The sequence below is a fragment of the Netta rufina genome (assembly GCF_964035555.1).
Source record: "Netta rufina genome assembly, chromosome: 1".
NCBI lineage: Eukaryota > Metazoa > Chordata > Aves > Anseriformes > Anatidae > Netta > Netta rufina.
In genome coordinates this window covers 26372442-26395465 of record NC_140123.1, presented here as the reverse complement: position 1 = coordinate 26395465, position 23024 = coordinate 26372442, and positions in this window count along the sequence as shown.

Genomic DNA, 23024 nt, shown 5'->3' with positions numbered 1-23024 from the left:
AATTGCTTATGTGCATTGTAATCCTTTGCTTTCTTCACTGTGTCACAAAGCAAAAGTGCCAATAAAACATAACTGGACCTGTCTCAAGAGCTTTGGGGTAGGCATATAATCACCTCTGTACTGTGGGTCAGCATAGATATGATATTCTTTTCTTTCAGTATACATAATAAGAGACAATATTGTGCTCTTCAGCTTCCTGGACAGAAGACAACAGGTGTGCTATCTAAAGCTCAGCTTCTTTATAGCTTAAGGTGATGTTAAACTCTCTCTGTGCAACTCATGCATTAGAGACTGGTATTTTATAAAATCTTGGTTTACCTAGAAAATTCTATTAGACTCCATATGTTTGCTTTCTCTTCCAGTGAATATAAGTTGCTTGAAGAGAATGTTGTTCCTTCATCGTTTAAAATGTCTGTGATCATTCACCAAAATTCATAATTTCTACTGTGATGAGAGCTACACACTCCATTTAGGGCTCCGCTGAGCCCCAGACTAATCTAAGGCTTGGCCTATTAAATTCATGCTAATAGTTCAAAATCTTTACATTAGATCTTAGTGGCTCTACAATTAAAAGATCTCACTTCTGATTAACCAGTTCATCCCTTCTCTCCCTGATGTCATTGCATTTATCTGCCATGATCCAAAACATACATTACTTACCCTAAAGAATGATATTTCCTAATGACATGATTATTGTCAACAATAACACATTATAAGACAGGAATTGGTCAGTGATTGGCTACATTGTTTTAGGCTTTTTTTTGTTCTTGTTCTGTTTTTGTTTTTTAGTTCTACAAAGATGAATAAAGAAATAGTCATCCAGAATTTTAATTGTGCGTAAAGTAAAAACTAAGCATATGTCCATTTGAAGGCTGCTTGGTATGAGAAGTTTTATACATACACTTTAGAGGTAATTATCAACAGAAATTATTATTTTGTATATAAGAATTAAGATAAATGTTCTATCCTGAGACTCAGAAATGAGTCAGAGAGAAGCAGGAGAAGAGAGAAAGTCCTATGAGCCAGCTCAGATAGACCTCTGTGCTCCATCAGCATTGCTAGAAGCATAGCTAATGAAGGTACAAACCTCAAAGGCAGACATTGGAAATACATTCCCAAGCAAGGCATCTGGATCTTGCAGTTGCCAAGTGTGGTCTGTTTATACTTATCGTAAATGTTAACTAGAAGAGAAAAAGGAGGAAGAAGGCAGGACAAAACAGGAGTCATAGCAATAACAGAACACGGTAGTAAATCATCCTACCTGAAATGGACTGCTTATGTTAAGAGAGATGAGGTCGTACTTCATTCTAATCATCCAGCTATGCATTTACAAGTTGTAGGTAGCTAATAACTACTGCCTTGGGAAAAAAAAAAGAAAAAAAAAAAAAAAGAAAGAAAGAAAATAAAATAAAAAGATCATGTTTTAATAAGGGACATACAATTGCAGATGAGTATTGTTGAACTGCACATTTCACCTATCTGACTGTTAGAAGAAAAAGTACCTAAACGAAAAGTCATGCTTTAGTTTTATCATAGTACTTTTAGTGTACAGTAGGAAAAGTTAAGAACTAAGAGATATATATCAAAAAATATTGTCAGTACTTCCTTCCAAACCAGAGACTGCACTAGACTTTTAGCAGTGAACAGAATAATAAACATTGTAGTATGTAGGTGGGACTACTTCTGCAGGGAAAAAAAAAAAAAAAAAAAAAAAGATCTTGAGAGCTTGTGATAGCTAATCTAATGAAATTTTTCCTAAATAATTTCTTAAGGAAAGTGCTGGCCCTTGTATTTGATAGCATCCAAATGATTTTAGAGAAGGGATTAGTTTTGTGTCAAGCTTCCTTTTGTTAACAATTGTAAAGTACTCTTGTAAACATTTGCAAAGTACTCTGTGATATACCAGAATGAAAAACAACCTGTATATACATTATTTTCTAACTATCACGTAGACAGATACAGGATGGATATTTGTGGCCTTATCTAGTATCAGTAGTATCAGTCAAGACTTAGTACTATTTTGATTGCTTTAATAAGAAAAAAATATTTTAATCTGATGAGATTTATTTTTTTTTCCCCAGAAGGTGTTTATTCACTACTATTTTTTTCAAATGACAATTCAGCTCAGTTTCCATGAAAATTTTGTATGACAGGGTTTAAAACTTGTTCTTTATAGACATTCCTGACTACATGGGCTAAGTTTACTTAATCAAGGAACAGAGGCAGTGCTAACTGACCACAAGAAATACATTTACAATAAGCATGCCTGCTACTCCATCTGTGTTGCTAAAGACAGATTTAAAAAAAAAAAAAAAAAAAAAACATTTTAAAAATACTCTTAGTTATGGTGATTCTGCACCCTTTCCTTCACTGTACTTAGAATTAATTTTCTGTTGATGTCACAGCTAATTGGAAATGAATAAATAAATAAAAAAAAAATAGAATAAAAGTGAAGAAAACTTTGAAAGTATGTTTTAAAAATGATATATTTAAAATAATTGCTACCTGTACATATATATTTCAAAAGAAATCTGAGAGCAAATGGAGATTTAGAAATTTTCTACTTTTCTCTCATTGTGCAGGCATTCTCTAAAAGGAATTTTAGTATTTTAGTAAATTTAAATTTTTAGTAATTTTAGTAAAAGGAATTTTTTATTTTAAAAGTTTAAATATTTAAAATATTTCTTGGAAATTGGGTAAAAACAACATTGTTGAGCCAGTCCAGCAGCCTATGTGCAGTTTGGATGCATATACAAGTAGGCTCAGTGGCTTCATCCCAGATTCATTCCAACTTGTGAATGTTGACTTTAGTTTGAGTTTTGAGCCATATCAATTTGTAATTTGTTCATTAAGTTAAATAAGGGCAGTATTAGACACTGTTCCCTTGACAGGAATGACAGTAATAGTTCTTCTGCATGCAGCACTTGTCCTGTGGTAAACCAGTTTCATAATCCTAATTCTGTGAGTCACTGGGCAATGTGACTCACCCAATCTCGCTGATATCTTGAATTCCAGCCCAATGCCTTGCTCACCAGGTAACTGAACACAAGTACAGCTATTCTGATGTCTTTTGTTCCACTTCTAGGAGACCCTCCTAAGCACATTATATAAGCATGATCAAACTTTTCACTGATGCAAGAAGAGCTGTGACTATATATGAGTGCATATATATAGTTTGTAATATGGAGCTGCATACATGAGTTCTCTTTATTCAGTGTTGCGAAATTTATGTCTTTTTGTATCTTTGAATGGAGGTGAAGGTGGTATGCAGCATTATTCTGGAAATAAAATATTTGCAATTCCTAAGCATGAGTTTAGGGTTTAACTAACACTAAGATAGCACAGTGAACTTTTAATGTCTTAGGGAAGGGAAAAAAAGAAAGTGTGATAAACTGATCTGTAAGCGAAAAATTCAATAATTTTACTGTTGTTGTTAGAGAGGTCAAAGTTAAATGCACTGACTACACGTTTTATTCCTTTTAATCAGCTACGTTGCTTGCATTTTAAATGCAATGGAAATTTTTGCATGTTCAGAAATAAATTCTCCTTTTTTCTTTTATCACCTGGCATTTATGCTCTGAAAATATCACACACTTTTCTTGAAGTCCAATTATGAAATACAGAAACCCAATCTTGAAATCCAGAAATGTATGGCTTAATTCTGAAATGCATTACCTCAGTTTGACCTAGATCTTTTGTTTTGTTTTGTTTTGGTGATGGGTGTTTTCTTGGTGGTGGTGGTGGTGGCGGTGTGGGTTTTTTTGTTTGTTTGTATGTTTTTGCCTTTCAGGATACAGTGTTCAGGGAGTGATGTAAGTAAATATAGGTTAGCAAAATGATCTAGAATAATGGTCTCCTTAGAATTTTGCTTCATGTAAAGTGGTGTGACTTAAGGGAAGATGCAAATGTTTGTATAATCCAAATGTTCTGTGTCATTCACAAATACTTGTAATGGCTGTGTAGGGCAAAGCCCATTAAATCCCACTGAGATTTAAGTAGATGCCAAAGTGTTTTCTGAATCAAGGAGCTTCTATCTCTGCTTGGAGGATACTTTTTATTAAAAAAATAAATAAATAAAATAAATACATTTAGCATTTGGGAAAATAGTGGGAAATACATTATGTCCCACATCTAAATTGAAATCCATCATAGTCCATCTGCATCCTGGTCCCACAGTTGCTGATTTCCCATGTGCAGGTTCAATCAGTAGTGAGGCTGAGTGTGTATCCCAGAGGCACACACAACTGTACACAGAGGGCAATAACTGCTAGCCATGCCAACTGTCACAGACAGTGCACAGACTTCAACAGCACTCACACTTAATGCTACCAGAGCTCGCATACACATTGTACAGGTAGTCCAGTCTTGTTCTTCCTTGACAGCTAGTCACTAGTGAGAACACACACCCCATCACTGCCCAGATTCTCAGGCACCCCCACAATCACCCCCACAAGCATGGGTTCTCAGGCGTGCTGCCCAGCCTTGTTTACACATGACCAGCTCCTTTGATTGTCCCCTCCTATTTTATTTTTCATGCTTGTTTCTCTCTGCTCAGCCACGACCCTCACCTTTTCCTCACTCTTTTCTCCTCCAGCCCATAATAAAAAATCACATAGTACCATAAAATATCCCATAATAATGGTTTTAATGTTAGTCTTTTTCTTCTTATGAGTTACAAAGTTGGGGATAACCCTCTTCAGGGTTGACCCTCTTTGACTTTGTACCTGCGTAATTTTTAATGGCCTATCAGTCAGTGGCTAATGAGTTCTGGTCTTTATTGTCACCTTTGTCACCTGCTTCTCTGTTTTGTTTGCCTGAATGTTTAATTTATCACTTCATGTGTTATTTCTTGTTTCTTTTATACTAAATAATCCCTAAAAGGATAAATTACTGAATCAGACACTCTCACATTCTTCATTTCCTTACAAAAGGCAGCATCCTGCTTATGAGAGGAACCAACATAGCTGGAGAAGTCCTGCCTTGTGTACTGCCAGTTTTGGGCTGAGCCAGTATATGGGCTCAGGAGAACAGCAAGGAAGGCTTTATTATTTATCATATTTTCCCAAGTAATAATAACATAAGTGGTAAAAACTCTCTAGCTGTACATCTTGCAGTGAATTTACTTTGAAGTCATTACTGTCATGTTGCTTCAGTATGCTATGATATTTGAATGTCAGTGCCATATGTCACAAAATGTAATTTATTTTAAAAATAATTAAAAGAATAGGAAAAAAAGAAAAGTACAGGTTTCTCTTTCAAAGCATCTAACTTGTGCCTGTTCTAATGTCAGTAATTAAAGTGTTCCAATAAATATATTAGGAGTTTCAAAATATTATAGGATCTTGCCTCCATTTCAGCTGCAATCTCTTGGCATTATAATAAATTAAGGAAAACATAGCAGTTTTTATTCAATATTTCTTGATTTGATTTTTCCTGTGATTATTTCTTGATATGTAATAAAAAATGTGTCATTCTTAATTAATTTTTAGAGTTAAATAATGTTTAACTATGATACTTTTAACAATAATTAGTAGAGAAATCCTTTGCCTTTCACTAACATTTTCCCTGTCAAAAGACTTCTGAATAGACTGAGACTATTTATTATCACTACTTTGATATAGCTGATTTGCAATGTGAATTGTAACCCAGCCTCATGTATCCTTCAGGCAAGGAAAACCAAGGCACAACTGAAGTAAATTTTAACCAAGCAAAGCAAAATCGCACAACCAAACAAAAAAATTCAGCCTTTGGAAGTAATCTTCATACCCAGACTGCCAGTAATACTGTGTGAACACAGTGCAAGCTGTTCAGCATTTTGCAGATAGTAAAACTCATCTGTAAATTAATTTGAGGTGTGTGGCACCTGAGTGCTCCATTGCCTGATGAGGAGAAGTCTCTTGTACAGCAGTAAGGCAAGATTGCTTCTGATGAGGCACAGCTTCTGTGAAGAGTGTGTTATCCCAAGCAACAGGGCTCTGTGCCTTGTGGGCAGAACTGCTTCATTATTCCCATCATAGGAATTTTAAGTTGCTCAAAAAACATGTAAATGTCTGTTATTTGAAGTTGCCATCATATTTGGCAGGGTTTGAGATCTGTTCCATTTTAGTCCTTTTACAGTACATGTTATGGGGTATTATAGCTTCTGCCAGTGCAACCTTAAAAGATTTGCATAGGACCTTTCCCAGGCAGTCTGATTGCATATCTAGCCCAAATGGAAGAATAGTGAAAACAAATATATATATATGCATACATACATACATACATACATATATATACATATAAATTATGGCATTCTGTTACCTCAGTACGAGGCTTAGTATGGTTGAAGCTTATTCTCTTATCCACCTCTGTAGACAAGACACAAAACACCAAAACATCATATTAACTGTAGAGGACAAGATGCCCAGAGAGGAAGACATACACAATTCTTCTGCACAAATCTGCCCAGAAAGTGGAAAAGTAGTGTGACACAAGTTGTGTCTGGCCCAAGGGAGGAAACTGGGTCCTCAGCTCTGTCTTTATCCTTCTGTCCCCATTCTTGTATAACAGGACACAGGAGAAGGTTGCAAATGGGTTGATTCAAGCTCTTTAGAACATATGAGTGGGACAGTCCACCAACAGCAAAATCCCCTCAAAACTAGAGGGCATCCTCCCTGTAGTCCTCAGTAAGTCAGAGGCTACTGGGTCTCATGGCAGTGTGGTACATCACCTCTGAAAACATTTTGCTGTGAGCAACAAAGGACCATTGACAGATCTTCACAGACAGCAGGAATGGTGGCAGGCCAGCATAGTTAAGCACTGTGAGGATCAGTAAAGAGCTGAATAAGGCTTTAACTTACATTTTTGGTTCTATGGAGATTCTTTAATGATACTTCTATTGTGCCTGTTATGGTGTGTCCTAGGCTCTTACAAATTCTGTCTCCTTCATGAAGGTCTCTACCTGTGCAAAATATCTACCTCAGGAAATGCATCAGCATTCTGGATTTATTTCAAGCAGTTAAACATGGGCACATGGGACCTCTTCTATTTTTTTTTCCCCCTCACATTTCTAATTCCATTAAGGTGTAATGGACCTTGCCTTAGGGTGCTTTATGCAGATCACCTGAATTTTTTATGGCTTCCATTTGCATATTTTATATAAAGAACCCTGAATCTCAATGTGGAGTCCCTCCTAAGCAAGCATGCACACACAAATCAGAGGGTTTTATTAGCTAACTTTCATTTATAATGGAATATTTCTACAGAAATATGTACTCAGACTACATTCCTGTTATATGATAAAAATTTCTTTTAATATGATTTGGTGTCTATGTGAATTAATAGATTCTATATATAGTAGGCCAAGGGAAACCAGTTGATGCAATCTTTCTGGATTTCAGCAAACCTTTTGCTACTGTTTCTCACAGTATCCTTCTGGACAGAAAACCCAGCATACACCCAGAAAAATACAATACAATGACTGAACAATTGGCTGACAGGTCAGGCTCAAAGGGTTATAGCAAAAGTGGTTACATCAGGCTGGTGGCCAGTCAGTAGTGGGGCTCCCTGGGGCTCAAATTTAAGGCCAGTTCTCTTTAATGTTTTTATAAATGATACTGGCGCAGGATTCAAATGCATACTGTGTTTGCAAAAGATACTAAATCAGGAGGAGCTGTTGACTCTTTTAGTGGTAGAGAGGCCTCGCAGAGAGATTGTGACAAATTAGAAGGCTGGGCAATCACTGATCACATGGACTTTAACAAGAGCAAGTGCCAGATTCTGCACCTAGGAATGGGCAGCCCTGGATATATTCACAGACTTGGAGATGAGAATCTGGAGAGCAGCCCTGCAGAAAAGGATCTGGGGATTCTGGTTGATGACAAGCTGAACACGAGCCAGTATCATGCCCTGGCAGCCAGGAGGACCAACCATACCCTGGGGTGCACCAGGCCCAGCACTGCCAGCCAGGAGAGGGAAGGGTGCCATGGTGTAAGGAGGGCATAAATCTATTAGAGTGTGTCCAGAGGAGGGCTATGAAGATAGTGAAGGGTCTGAAGGGCAAGTATGAGGAGGGGCTGGTTTGTTCAGCCCAGAGCAGAGCAGACTGAGGGCAGGCCTCATGGCGGCCTGCAGCTCCCTCACGAGGGGAGCGGAGGGGCAGGCGCTGAGCTCTGCTCTCTGGGGACAGCGACAGGACCCGAGGGAACGGCATGGAGCTGGGACAGGGGAGGGTCAGGCTGGGGGTTAGGAGAAGGTTTTTCACTGAGAGAGGGGTCGGGCACTGGGACAGGCTGCCCAGGGCAGTGTTCACAACACTGAGCCCACTGGAGTTCAAGAAACATATGGGCAATGTTCTCGGACATATGATCTGATTTTTGGGTGGTCCTGTGTGGAGCCAGGATCCCCATGGTCATTGTGGGTCCTTTCCTACTTGGAATAGTTTATGATTTAGGATCGTAAGATTCTATGATTCTATGATTCTCTTAAATAAATCACATAAAGTGCTATATATACCATACATTTAACCTTACATTTTGATCCAAAAGTCTGTTTAATGTTACAGAGATTTGGACCTATTTCAGTCTTTTATAAGATAATTGCAATTGATTTTTGTCTTTAAATCTGTACTCTATAATAAAAATATCAACACTTTTAATAGGAAATAGAAAATATATATATATATTTATAAGTATTTAAATATAAATATCCCAGTAGGAATACAGACCTGTTATACAGTAAGAGCATCTCTACTAATTATTGTTGATGTTATATTTTGTTCAGTGTCTACAGATTTAGTAATGTGTATTTAACAAATGAAAAGATAAAACAACTTACATCACTGCTTCTGAACTATGAAGCAGAAAGTAATGAACATAATCCATTCTGTTAATGAGACTCATGAGTTCCTGCTCAGTGTAAATCAAAGCCAGTAAAATTTAAAGGTGGTAAAAATGAAAACATTAAAATTTTGTTCAACATACACCAGAACGGTTTATATTAGAATTGTATTTTGTATGAAAACTTCAGGGGCAGAGAAATATTCTCACAATGTTAAATCGTCAGATTTGATATTTTTAGAACAATGTTTCAAGAAGCTGTTATTTGATTTTTCATTTTATTTTCAATTTATTTAAATGCACTATTTATGTCAATATTGTAACATTTTTCTTTGCTTTTGATTAATCAACCTATTCTTTCTCCCCGTACTTTTATCTCCTGGCACTTTAACTTCTTGAAGAATATTGAAAAAAAATTTCAATTGGAACAAAGCCCGGTTTTGAAATTTTGAACTCCACAGTAAAATGTTGTTTTGAACTTCAGCAGAGCCTTAGCCTGTCAGTAAATAATGACCCCAAACTGAAAGAACTTGTCAGTATTTCAGCTTGACCACTATGGACCTCCATCAGAATTATCTCTGGCTTCACCCTGCCCAGAGGTTGCCCAGGGAGGCTGTGGATGCTCCATCCCTGGAGATGTTAGATCAGGTTAGATGAGTATGTGAGCAACCTGATCTAATCAGTGGAGTCCCTCCCTGTGGCAATGGGGTTGGAACTAGATCATACTTAAGGTCCCTTCCAACCTGAGACATTCTATGGTTCTATGATTTCAGCTCATATTTCTTTTGGCAGCACATTTCAGAATAATCTGTAAATTTTAAGAATTGATTAGCATGTTCATTAGCTGTTTGTACTATTGATATAATGATGACAAAATTTTAATGTACTTTGTGTTATGAATTATTGACATAAAATCTGCAGAGAAAACAAGGCCCAAATAGTGCACTCTGACTAACTAACTATCGCAAGTATTGTGCATTTCAAGCAGGCTTTCTAGGCAGAGGGGGTGAAGCCACCGCCTCTGGCATGAACCTTACATATGATTAATTTTTCCCACAAAATTACTTTGTGTTAAGTAATAGATAATAGATAAACAGATTAATGAAGGACAAACTGAGTGCACATTGATCAAAATTTGCATAAGTTTTCAAAGAAATGCAGTGCTGATGGCTCTTTGGCTCTGACTTGAAGGTTTTCTCTACAGAGAGAGCAAAGGAAAGGTGAAAGAAACTACACAGACAGTCTGTTTACAGTAACTTTATTTTCCTGAACACTTCCTTGGGTTGTTTCTGCCCTGGGGAAGAGAATGGAGATTAACTAGTGTCATTTAACAGTTATAAGCTCTCCCTCTGCTCTCGGCAGGGTTAAATTAAATGATTTTTGGAGCTCTGTCTGCAGCAATATTCCCTAGTTGGAGCTAAAGTGGGACAAGTGGCAACACTGGAAAATTTAAAAACAAGTTACCTACTGAAAGATTAATTTTTAAATACTGTGAAGCAGAAGGAGGAGAAAATACAAAGGAGGAAGCTTATTTTTATTGGCTGATATGACAACATGGTTTCTTTGTTACAGTCTCCACAAGCTGGTGTTGTGTTGAAAACACAAAAGTAAGGGTCCTTTTTGCCATTTCTGCGGAAGGTCAACAGGTTTCTGCACCAGTTGATAATGAGCTACATATTCACATCAGACAGTGAAGCTCCACATTAATACAATGACAGCAAATAATCCAGAACAAACAGCTCTGAAGAAAATACAGGGGCGTGGAGATGTGTGTCCAAACATTGCTCATGTGACGTACTTATATTAAACAGGCACTTATGTGAGTGCTGGGAAAGGGCTGTGCAGCCATGTGCTAGCATTCACACCACTCAGCACAGGGTCACTAGATGCTCCCTAGCATCAATGAAGGACTAGACCCACCCTAAGCCCATCAGCATTGCTTTGATTAACACACTTTCTGAGCAGATATGAAAGACAGGTGTAGGTTATGTTTTCAAACATTAACACAGCACACTGTTTTCATTCAGAAGGGCTACAGGGAGTGTAATTTATTTCAGATGAAAATTGCTGCATTTCACTTCTTCCATAGAAAAGAAATCAGCAAAGAGAAGATTACTACTCCAACTTTAATTAAACAATTCTACACCATCTAGCTCCCAGGTTATTGTTTACTCCAAGTAACTTTCTCAATCTCTGTTGTCCTTCTACTGAAATAGACATAGTTTGTAAGAACTACTACTGCAGCCCTTCATATATATAAATACTGTATCTCTAGACTGTAGTAATTGGCAGTAGCAGCTTATACCCTAGTATCTTACCCTTAGATCTGTGTGAACAAGAATTTGATTTTTTTTTTTTTCTCAAATTTGGGTATTTTTCTTAGATTGAAAGTAATATATTGAATACAACTATATATAAGTAGAATAGAATTTGTCAAAAGCTTTTTTCCATAAACTTTATTCTACAAGCAGGAGTATGTCCACATTCGTGTCAGTGGAAGGTGATGAAATAACTTGTCATTATCAGTAAGGCTACTAATCTCAAACCTGAATTTGATCAAATCATAATAATAAGCACACCTCAAAGGTCAAGCTGAAAAACACCTGATGTCATAAAAATTATGAGCAGTATAATCTGGTTTACATTTGCTAATATACAGGATTAAACAGGAAAAAAAAAATTAAAAAAAATGGAGTCTTATCTTTATAGAGAAATATAATGAAATATGGCTCTTCAATTTACTAAAGTAATCTCAGTTATGTGTATTATTTTCTTTGGACAGTTATGATGGGTCTTGAGAAAAAATAGGTATGGAGATGCTATCACAGGTGTGACTTGATACAAGAAGTTCGTCGTTCTGAAAAAAAACAAACAAACAAACAAAAAAAAAACGACAACAAAAAAAAACCTCTTATTTCCAACTCAACTGTGTTCCCCTTCCAGTGTACTTCCTGTATCAACATTTATTCTGTAGTTTATTCAAAAGACCTTGTAGCAAAGAATAAACACCATTTGATTCTTACCTTGTGAGACAAACATGTATGGTCATTAAGGTTTTGCCTTATCAGTGACCTTTTATGGTCACTATGGTTTTGTCAGTTTGTCAGTTTTACTTTAAATATAAGAATCACGCCAAAAATCAGCTATTATAACTGTATGTAAAGATATCATATTTGATCCTCTGTGTTAATATATTCTGAATATTTACAAATAAATCTAGGGATCATTTAATAATCATTTTAGTAATCATTTCAGCCTCGTTTCCTATTAGACTTAGCAATTAAGGTTGTGCCAGTAATCAGTGATTTTAGTTTAAGATCCTATTTTCAAGACTGCATTCAGAAATGTACTTTTGGAGAGGACATAGTATATCTAGTGAGTGTATGTTGCTGTTTTTTTGTTTGTTTGTTTGTTTTATTAATAATCTTAGAAAAGATTATTAAATACAAAGTCTCTAAAACACAGAGATGAGAAGTTAAGAATTTTGACATGATCCAAAGAAAGGGAAGAAAACCTTTAATTAATAGGAAGGGATGGAAACACTGAGGGTAGATAAGCCTTCAGTCATTTCATAGACTTCTTGCTTAATTTTGAGAGATGTCTATTGAACTATTTTCCTTGCATATTTATGTGATTTAACTGGATGAGAAAAGCTATACTCATCAGCAAACACACCTATACTTACAAAAATGCTATGGCAATGGTTGAATGCTTTTTTTAGCATAGATTACGTCATTTATGGAAGTACTGAAATTATTTCAGATGCAGTCCCCTGAAATGTGAGATGTTTTTCCACTTTCCAGTCTTCACTTAGCATGTTTCTATCCAGAGTGCAGTCTCTAAGGGAAGTTACTGATGGCTCTGGAGCTTTCCTCCTAAACCATTGTCTTATTCTTTCCTGATAGTGAAGATTTTATTTCTCCACGCATTCTCCAGTCTTCTGTGGATTGCACACTTCTCTGTCACTTTTCTGCAATTGGTTTTCCTGGATGTTGGTATCTGAACTTTTCAAGACATTGTACTCGATCACCTGCCTCCTTCTCTGCAGGTCTCCTGATATGCTCATGACTCTTTGCACACCTGAAATGGTGACAACTTCATGCATGAACACATTTCCTTTGTTTCAGTTCAGACTCATCATGATTATTGCCTGATTCCAATTCATTGCTGAACACATTCAAACATTAACTATATTCAGAAGCTCATCATAAAATGAAAGGTGTTGTGTCTTGATTTAATAAAGGTAGGTGAAAAAGAGGTAGTCACAACAAAATGACTGTCTGTGTGGAAGAGCTTGCTGTGCTTAAAAACAAACGTGAAATTTTTAGTGGATTAGGTAATAAGCAAGCATTTTCACGGCTTACTCTCAGGGTGTCATCTGATCGACCTTGATCTTTTTATAGGACGACAAGAAAGAAACTGTGATTTATCAGAGCTGGTGAAGTTCTGTTACATGGCAGATACAATTTGCGTACATGCTGCAAAGACACTTATTTCTAAAGATTTTTATTTATTTATTTATTTATTTTGTAGTCTTCTATGTGGCTTTAGTGTCTCTTTAAGGCTGTTGTGTGGGAATGAAATGCTTAGTGGTGAAGGATCAGATCCAAAAATAGAAAAGAAATACTTTTGTACATAAGCAACCATCTGAAGTACAAAGCCTAATGATGAATATCATTATTAAAAATAGGAAACAGTGGTATAAATGCTACTGAACAATTCCTTTCTAGTAGCAGTTTATTTGTTCTGTCTCTAGGAAGATAAGGGTTCTGGAGAAACTCAACAGAAAGATGTTAAATTAAAGGTAGTAAATTAGAGTTTCCCACCACCACATTTTTAAAGCTGAAGTGTACACTCCATTACAGCAGAAACTCTGGATAATTCTTCCTTCTAGTTATTCATATGACCAAATTAGTTACAAAAATTAAAATAATTAAAAAAAAAAAAATATCTACAGAAGCTAACATCTCCTTAAATTTTCTCTTTCAGAGTTTTACCAGCTGAAAATCCTAACAATAAATGTATACGCTGTTTTTTTGTTTGCTTGTTTTGGGAGGAGGGGTAGGTTTTATCCAATTATTTACAACTACTGCCCTGGCTTGAGGATGGCTTTTCCTAAGTAATGTGCAAGAATAGTTCTAGTGATGTCTCAGCCCATATGTACCCTTTCTCAAGTGGTGTTATGTGAGGCAGATGTTGATGTTTCAGTTTGCAAGGTGAAGGGTCATGGAATGTTTTGAGTCTCAATTTAGGCCCAGGAACAAGCCCTGCAGCCACTTGGGAAGAATATTCTCAGCTGAGAAACAAAACATTCCACGGTCCTTAACCAACTCAAACATCAACATCTGACCTTCACACACAGGCATGAATGAAAGATTTAAAATCCAAGAATCGTACCACTTTAGTTATGAGTTCTTCAATGTGTTTGGCATTGACATATGGTGACCTAATAATTTTAAGTTACACACTGTACCAGGGACATTGTGTTCATTTAATAAGTGAACAAAAAACATATTCACAGATCATCATTTCTCTTATATACCAAGTATATAAAGGACTACATGGTTTGGGGTCAAAGAAGTTAGTATGAAATTATTTCATAAGAGATTAAAAATAAAAGAAAATTTTCTTAAATATACAATAATATAGTTTCACAAAACTGATAATCATAGAATTACAGAATCATTTAGGTTGGAAAAAAGCCATAAGATCATCAAGTTCAACCATCACATAACACTACCAAGTCCACCACTAAACCATGTCCCTAAGCATGTCAAGCTTCAGAGTAACTGCTCAGAAACATAAATTAAACAAAGACCTATTTTAATTAAGGTTTAAATTACAAATAATATGTTAAAATTAGGCATGTCACAATATTTTTAAAGGTATCATTGTTATAAAAGTTAACATGACTTCCACAGAACAAATCAATTCTAAATCTATAAAAAAAATGTTTACTATGCATCTAAATAGCCATCTATCCAAAACACAATTTAATATTAGGCCTTCTCCTCCTGCCTTTCATCACTCATCTGTGGCCCAAGTGAAAGGAGTTTAGGAGATAAATCCATCTTCTAAATGACCAGATAAGAGTCTTCCTACTTCGTTTAGGTATGTCTAAATTGAAGCAAATCAATTTCAGCCCACCATGTAGTCCTCAAGACCTGCAGAAAAAATTAATCTGATCCTAAGGAAAGTATCTAAGACATGCATGAGGAATCTCCCCCTGTAGCAGCCTGTTTCACTACACTGAGTATGAAGGAGGACTCCCCTAAGTTAATCCACTAAATTTGACTAAGCCTACTTGTAGACAACTAAATTTAGATAACTAAACTTAGGTGGGAGGAATTCCTCCCCAGCAGTTTACATGCAGTTAGAAATTATGCTCGCTGTCGTGGGCAAAGATGAAACTGGCTGTTTGTCTTGATGAGACTGAAGGCATAGTATCAGGACCCAGGGAGGATTTCACAATTGCCCTGTTCTGTGTCTGTTTTGAGAACCTGCTAGAGACTTGAATTAGTCACTCCAGTATGTTCCTCATACAATTCATTTTAAAACTGATAGTCATTTCATTGTAATCGTATGATGATCAGATGAGTTTCTTCACCTGTATCCTCTCACTCAAGCTGAAATAGTTTGGTATACTCTTAAAATGTACATCTCTGGGTACGCTTGCAGTGTGAAATAATGGCCAAGGATCAGGAACACTACAGAAAAATCTCATCTCTTTTTTTCCAGTAAGTTTTTGGCATGGTATGTGATACCAGGCATTTATGGTTCTGTTTCCTTTTTCATGCATCATCTACTGCAATTCAAAGTAACTTTTGCAAAAGTAACTTTTGCAAAGTAACTTTTAACTACCATTATGGTAGTTTGCATTTCAGCTATTAGTTTCTAGGTATTCCAATAACACTATATATATATATATACACACACACTATACATATATAAACACACTAAATATGTATATGTATATGTATAGGGTTTACGTGGCAAGGGCTTAGACTTGCGTAGCAGGGGGACTGCTGGGGTAGCCTCTGTAAGAAGACTCCAGAAGTTGCCCCACATTAGTTCAGATCCAGTTTCAGCCAGCTTCAAAGTGACCTGCTGATGACGATGAGAACTGAGCCAATAAGCAATGATGGTTGGGCCTCTGCAAGAGCAGATTTAAGAATCTGCTGCACAAAAGCAGCTGGCAGAGAGGGGTGAGAACCATCCCTGCAACCCCCAAGGTCAGTGCAGCAGGAAGGCAAGAGGTGCTCCAGGCACGCAGCAGCAGTTCCCCTGAGGCCTGTGGAGAGGCCCCTGGTGGAACAGGCTATCCCCCTGCAGCCCATGGGTCCCACATGGAGCAGATCTCCACGCTGCAGCCCGTGGAGGAGCCCCCAGTGGAGCAGGTGGATGTGGCCTGGAGGAGGCTGCGGCCCATGGAGAGCCCCAGGCCGGAGCTGCAGCCCGTGGAGAGGAGTCCACACAGGAGCAGGGGGTCTGGGAGGAGCTTCTGCTTGTGGGGGACCCGTGCTGGAGCAGTTTGCTCCTGGGGGATGGAACATGTGGTATGGAGCCATGTGGGTGAAGTTCTTGAAGAGCTGTTGCCTGTGGTTAAGGCTCCATTTGGGAAGGATGGCATCCTGTGGGAGGGACCCCACGTGGAGCAGGGGCAGAGAGTGACCGTGAAGGAGAGGTGGAGATGAAACGTTAGGGACTGACCACAGCCCTCATTCTCTGTTCCTCTGTACTGCTCAGGGGAGAAGAGTTAGAAGAAAGTGGGCATGGGGAAGGTGTTTTTTTTTTTTTTTTTTTTTTTTTTTCCAATTTGACAACTGTGGAAACTGTAGTTAAGAACAGCTTATTTTAGTTACACCTTTTCTTGATTTACAAGGTCATAATGGAGGACTTAGAAATATTGACCTGTTGGCTGACAAAGTGTAGAATTTTGAACTTGGCAATTGACCTGATCAGTTTGGGATTGACAGTGATGGTCTTACAGGAACAGTATTTATTTGTAATGCATTAACTTGATGCAATATGACAGCCCCATTTTTATGTTGTATTACAAGTTTGATGGAATATTCCTTAGAGTTTCATTATTCTGCAAATCTCCATCTATTAAAAATGATATAGCCAGATCCACTTTATAGATTGTTTAAGCAGCAAGAAACATCTTCCATTCCTTTTACTTGGCAACATACTCTGCCTCCATCATCTTCCAACTTCATTTTGAAAACTATGCTAGTAGAAGATTCCAGTCATATAAATGTATTTTAGAGGAAACATTCATGATGAAAATGTATTCGATCCATACAATCCCTGTGATTTAGAATACATCCATGTCTACTGTTCCAAACTTTAAAAAAGAACAAAGTTGCATCATACAAGGAGCCATTTTTAGATATTTTTAGCAATGACTAGAAATAGTATCACAATACAATGTAGCTCCATTTAGGTATTCGTAGATGGTATGGGAAGAACATTATCTTAAGAAAAAATATACAAACTATATTTATTTAGAATCAATGTAGCAGGAAACAAAACAATTTACTTCTAGATTTAAAATGCCATGAGGTAATTAATTCATGAACGTTATGGTTTTCTAGATTTTTCTAGAGTTGGTTACAATCTGCAACTGAACATAAGCGATGGAAATCCCTCAATTACTGTTCCTAGAAGGCTTTTCTGGAGGTATTCTAAGCATAAAATAGTTGTCCTTGTCTTACCATCTGGATCAATATTTCACTATCAAGGTTGATTTGCAGAATTTCTGAAGAATAGTTATTAAAGCCAATGAATCTTTTAGTATGCCTAGAACATTTCTTCCTGTGTTGTTCCATTGTATATAATACTTTTATAAACTTAAAAACAAACTAATGAGCAACAAAAACAACAACAAAACACCTGCAGAGATTTATTTTCAATCAAGAAGGAACAGAAAATAAACGTAGCTAGAGACAAATCACTCTTGACTTGTTCTGGGAGTCAGTACAAAACCTTGGGCAGAGTTTAATGAATATAATTGAAAAAGTGTGCATTGCCATCCAAAACAAAATGCCTTTTCTTTGTTTAGCAATTATATTCTATTACTTGATTATATTCTACTTTCTTAATCTGTACTGCACAGTGCATAGAAAGCATAAATCCAAACTCTTTTCAATGCTGTTCAAAATTAAAATTGTATACTGGCAGAGCAAGACTTTGCTAAACCTAGTTATAACTGAGGCGTTTATTGGGCAAATCAAGCTCCTGTATCAGTTAATTTCCTCTATGCGTAGAATATGAATGTATTCCTATTAGCATTCTGCTGTAATTCTACCATTGTGCATGGTAAAAGGCAAGTCTGAGTTAAGAGGTTCTTCTTTTTATTTTACCTCCTGACCCCTTAGTACCAGTCAGTCCTGAATGTAGAACCAAAGACTGACTCTTCCAAGTGCCATAAGCAGTTGTCTTTGGCATCACACTCTCATCCCTTGTCTCTAGCCTAGTCAGATTTGAATCTCTTCTTTAGTGGTTCAATTCAGAAGGAACACTGAAAGATATGATCCTTCATTGCAACACTGCCATTAAGAGACACAAGTTTAAACCATTTCAGGATATTCCTACATTATTTGGCCCAGTGCTATAAGCACTGAACCATATCATGAAAACCAAGAATAACATCTCTTTCTGGTTTGAAAGCAGTGATGCCAACTCATTTGCCTGAAAAACAGATTAGATGGTCTTACCTTTAATAAAGAGTTTCTGACCCTGGGTCTTACCTGAAGTAGAACAATTTCCTCTAGATCAGTAAATGAGGGTGGCAACTGTCTTCCCAACAAGAAGTGGGATTTACAGGCATCTGTTCTCCTTTGCTGTGTCTTTTTGCAATACTGTCACTTTGAGACCCCATCCTGAAAGATGTGCTTTGCTATGCACATAGTAAGGAATCTATTCATGAAATACAGGATAATTCTGTCATATAATTGAAGCCTTTTATCGATCAAGCTGAGTGTTTCTTTAAAACATAGCCAATTGTGTGTACAAGCCTCCAGAACCCATGAAAATAACCCATAATACACTCAAGTACCAGTAAGACGGGGAACTTTCGTGCATATTTAATTATCAGAGCAATTTATATCAGTGCTATAGTTTCAATTCTGAAAATAATGAATTCAGCTACTGTAACTGCATCTACATCAGTGTGCTATCATATCAAAAAAGTATTATTTAAGTGAATTTCATCATTTTCCTTCTCCTACCATGCTTTGTTTGATACTGCAGAGCAGCTTGTGGCATGAGAATTAGATTCCTTCCCAATTACCCAAAGCTAAAGCATGCACTCCAAGCATATGCCTAGTGCATCCCAGCTGCTGCTTCAGTTAATAGCACCGAGACAGAGCTCATGTTGGGTAAGTCCCTAGAAATAGAGGGTTCTCAGAACCTTCTGTGTCACTTCAGATATCTGGTACTATTGCATTATATTAATTGCTGAGGCAGGTGCAGTGTTAGAGTATCTTTTCCACTGCATCTCACAAAAAAGAAAAAATAACAATTTCTAGTGCACTGTTGTGACCCACTAAAGGCATGCAGATGCTTTTAAGGAGCATAAAGCAATTCTCAGAAAGCAAACTGGTGCCTTTCTTTATCCCTGGTAGCAGGTGGTTTTCTGAATATAGCCAAGACAACAGGTTCTTGTCATGTCAGGCACAGGTATACACCTGCTCCTGCTTCCTCTTTGGTGGTTGCTCTTGATAAGGCTTGATTGCTTTTCACAGTTAAAAGCAAGATTGCAATGTTTAGTTGTTTTAGCAATTGCTCAGCTTCTCTCATCAAATAAGCCTGGACTTGTAAGGGAAAAGCAGAGCTGGTCAATAGCCAATTCAATTCTTCACTTCTACCTTCTCACCTGACACAAACTGAAGTTTGGTAGATCGGCTGTTAACAGCTTTTTCAAGATGGCTGACTTGATTTCCTTACACTTACTATTTTTGGTTTAGTCTTGGTTGTTTTATCTATTTATTTATTTATTTTGGAGGGGAGGTGTGAACAAAACAAGAAGTTAATTGAAGTGTGAAGGAAAAGGTAAGGATAAGAGCTCTTGCTTCAGAGGTGGCACATGATATTGAAATCATCTTATGTTGTTACCTCTGAAAATATTACAGCAACAAGTTGTGAACACATTAAAAATCATTGCTCATTGTCCCGTAGCAAAAGGCACACATATAACCAGTGTATTCTAAATCTTTCTAGTTAATAGATGTCATAGATAGAAATAGCTAGGTGGAATGGTTGTCAATAAACAGGCAGTTAATAAAATTTGTTTAAGTAGGTCATTGTGATTATAATTAGAAGTAAGAGGGTAAAAGTTAGTGGAATAAAATATCAGCTAAATATCTCAAAAGCATTTTGAATAGTGACCTGTGTTGGACTGTGAAACTTTTTCCTCTGGTGTTGAAATACTTGCATATGTATTCATCATTTATATTCTGTGGTGTTTTGCCTTTCTAATGTGGTATGAAAATCATGTTTCTATGAAAATTATTAGGAAATCTTGCCGTCTCTGATTTAATCCTAGCAGTGTATATCTCTAATGGGGCAAATAGTGAGCCAAGTATCATAGATCAGAAGCAACCAGATGGCAGCCCAGAAGGGCTCTGACGTCTGCTCAAATGTGGAGTAACAAGGTACCAAACTGTGGGATGATGACACCCTGTTGCCTGCTAGCACTTTGTGTCAAGGCAAAAACTTTAATTGCCCCCAAAGTGCCTGCAACAGCTCTATATGTGCCAAGTGATGACTGCTAATGCATCTTGTCTTCATTTTCTCATCAGATATAGATTTAATGGGAGACATTCTTGACTTCATTATTAGAAGCAACAAGTGCACAGTAAACAAGCTCATGCAATGAAGTACAGCTGCACAAGCATCTCCCACCAGTATGTTGCCAGCATCTTCTTTGAATTGTCAATATTTTCTAGTGTTTTAGCACTACAGGAGAAAGAGACATGCTCCTTTCCAGCCTTCTGCTCTAAGGCATTTTATAGACTGCACAGCCAGGGAGCAGTTTTGACAGTAACACCCCTGGCATTGCAACTGCCTTGCTGTGCATCATGTGTATTCCTCTCTCCCCAGTGGACATCTACACTCAGTGTATTCCTTGGCTCTTCTTAATGAGTAACCTGGGAGAGCATACCTGCTGGGGAGGCAGCCTGTGTCCTTCCTGTCATGACTTTCTCCTTACCCGGTTCAGTGTTCTTTCTCTACTGACATTTTATGTCTAACAACTATTAAGTTGAGGTGACTCTGGGCAGCCATGTGGAGAATCTGTGAACTAGAGCTTGCACTGCTGATCTGAGGCTTGGGACTGCTTACCAGCAGCATTGGTTCTCAGGCAGAACCACACTGCAGGTGTGCGTGAGCCAGAAACATGTCTTGCCTGTCTCTCCAGAAGGGCATGGGTCTCCCGCTGGGCTTGTTTCATACCTCTTACTCACTTGTTGACATCTCTGACAGCCTAATGTATCATCTTATGCCTCTACACACCACTTTTCAGACGTCTTGAGAATTCACTGAATTCTGCTCAGCATGTGAGATTTGGTTCCAGATCTACACAGTGTCTGTATGGAGGCATATATGAGCATCTTAGGTGACAGTGTAGCCTTGAGAGTGTTGCAGCTTACCCAAGATGAGTTGAACAATGTTGCATGTTCTCCTAATCCTGCTAAGGTTGTTGTTACATGGCCTAAAGATAGATGTCTAGTGCCATCTGAAATGTCATCTTGTCTGCCTTCTACCTGTGGCCAAAGAAGCATATACTCTTTTTGGCTAGTCCCCAGGAGTGACTCAGACATATCTCAAAGATATGTTAAAGGTTGTTAGACTCTTTGTTAGTAAAATTAAACCAATCCTGGCTATCCAACAACAGAGGTCATTCAGGGACTTAGCTCAAATGTTGGTGTCTACATTTAGACAGTTAACGTAGGTGTCTTAACCCTGAGCTGAATCCCACCCACAGTTTTACCCTCCAAAAAGAAGTAGTCTAAAGAGATGAGATTGCCTGAAGCAAAACGACAAGAACTTGCCAGTAAATGATTGTCATATATATGCAGCACTTTGACATAGCTCTCATTCAAACAGTTGGTTGCTTCTTGTAAATAAATATGAGTATACTTTTAGGGTCCCTGGCAGTAGGTGTGATTCTCAGTTCTGTGTAATTTACTGTATTAAGATGGATACATTCTGTTTCTTCTTCCACTGCCCATTGTGTGTGTGTGTTACAATTTCATGTATGGCCCAGTCCTGCCAGTTGGTAAGCCACTGCTAAAAATGGTGAATATTTTCCACTCTTACTGATCTCCACAATTTGCAGAATCAAGCTACCCTCATTCAGTCAAACAGAAAAATTGTGTCTCAGAAGAGGAGAGTTTTATTGCCAGCTGTTTTTTCTGCCTTGGGGTTGACCTTATGTTTTTATAAAATTAAGTTGATTAAGTTCTCCCTGACATGCCACTATGCAATAAGGAATGGGACTACTCTGCACAGAAGTTTAAATTATACTACCTTTGAATTTGTCCCACTTGTCTCACTAACTAAGCAGCTCTGAGTGTGATTATTCTAGAAACAGTTTGACCTCTGAAAAACAAAGTTGATGATTTTTGCCATGAGTGGTTACTGTGAGTGACATTAAAACCTCTTCCAAAATTTACTTCCTCAACCAGAGTTGAATAAGCACTCAAGAAGAGCATGTACCAATGACAATTTTGTTTCCCCCCTTGTTCCAAGTAATGAGTATAGAGGACTGAGGAATGTGTACTCCATGAACATGCTATCCTAGGCATCTGATAGCCTAGCATTTTTTCCTGCTGCAAAAATATTACTTTGAATTTTTCAGTTCTTAATCTTTCCCAAAGGGATTTTTCTTTACATCCACAAGCCTTCACTTTAAATGGGGTGATTTAAAGATAATCGACCTCTTTTCCCCTCAGGGTCCTCGTAAAACAGTATTAACAGTTTTTATGGTAGATGACAGGTTAACAGCTCCTTATCATTTCTCAAGGGCTATTGCACATCTGGAACTGTAGCTCTCAATGGAAAGAATGTCATTACATAATTTTAGATTTCCTCAAATAGAAACCACCAGCGTTGGCTAAAGCATCGGTACACTAACCCATTACAGAACTGTTCAGCACTCCTTTCAGTTGGCTGTGGCTTGCCCAGTGGCCATGTGTGCCATGT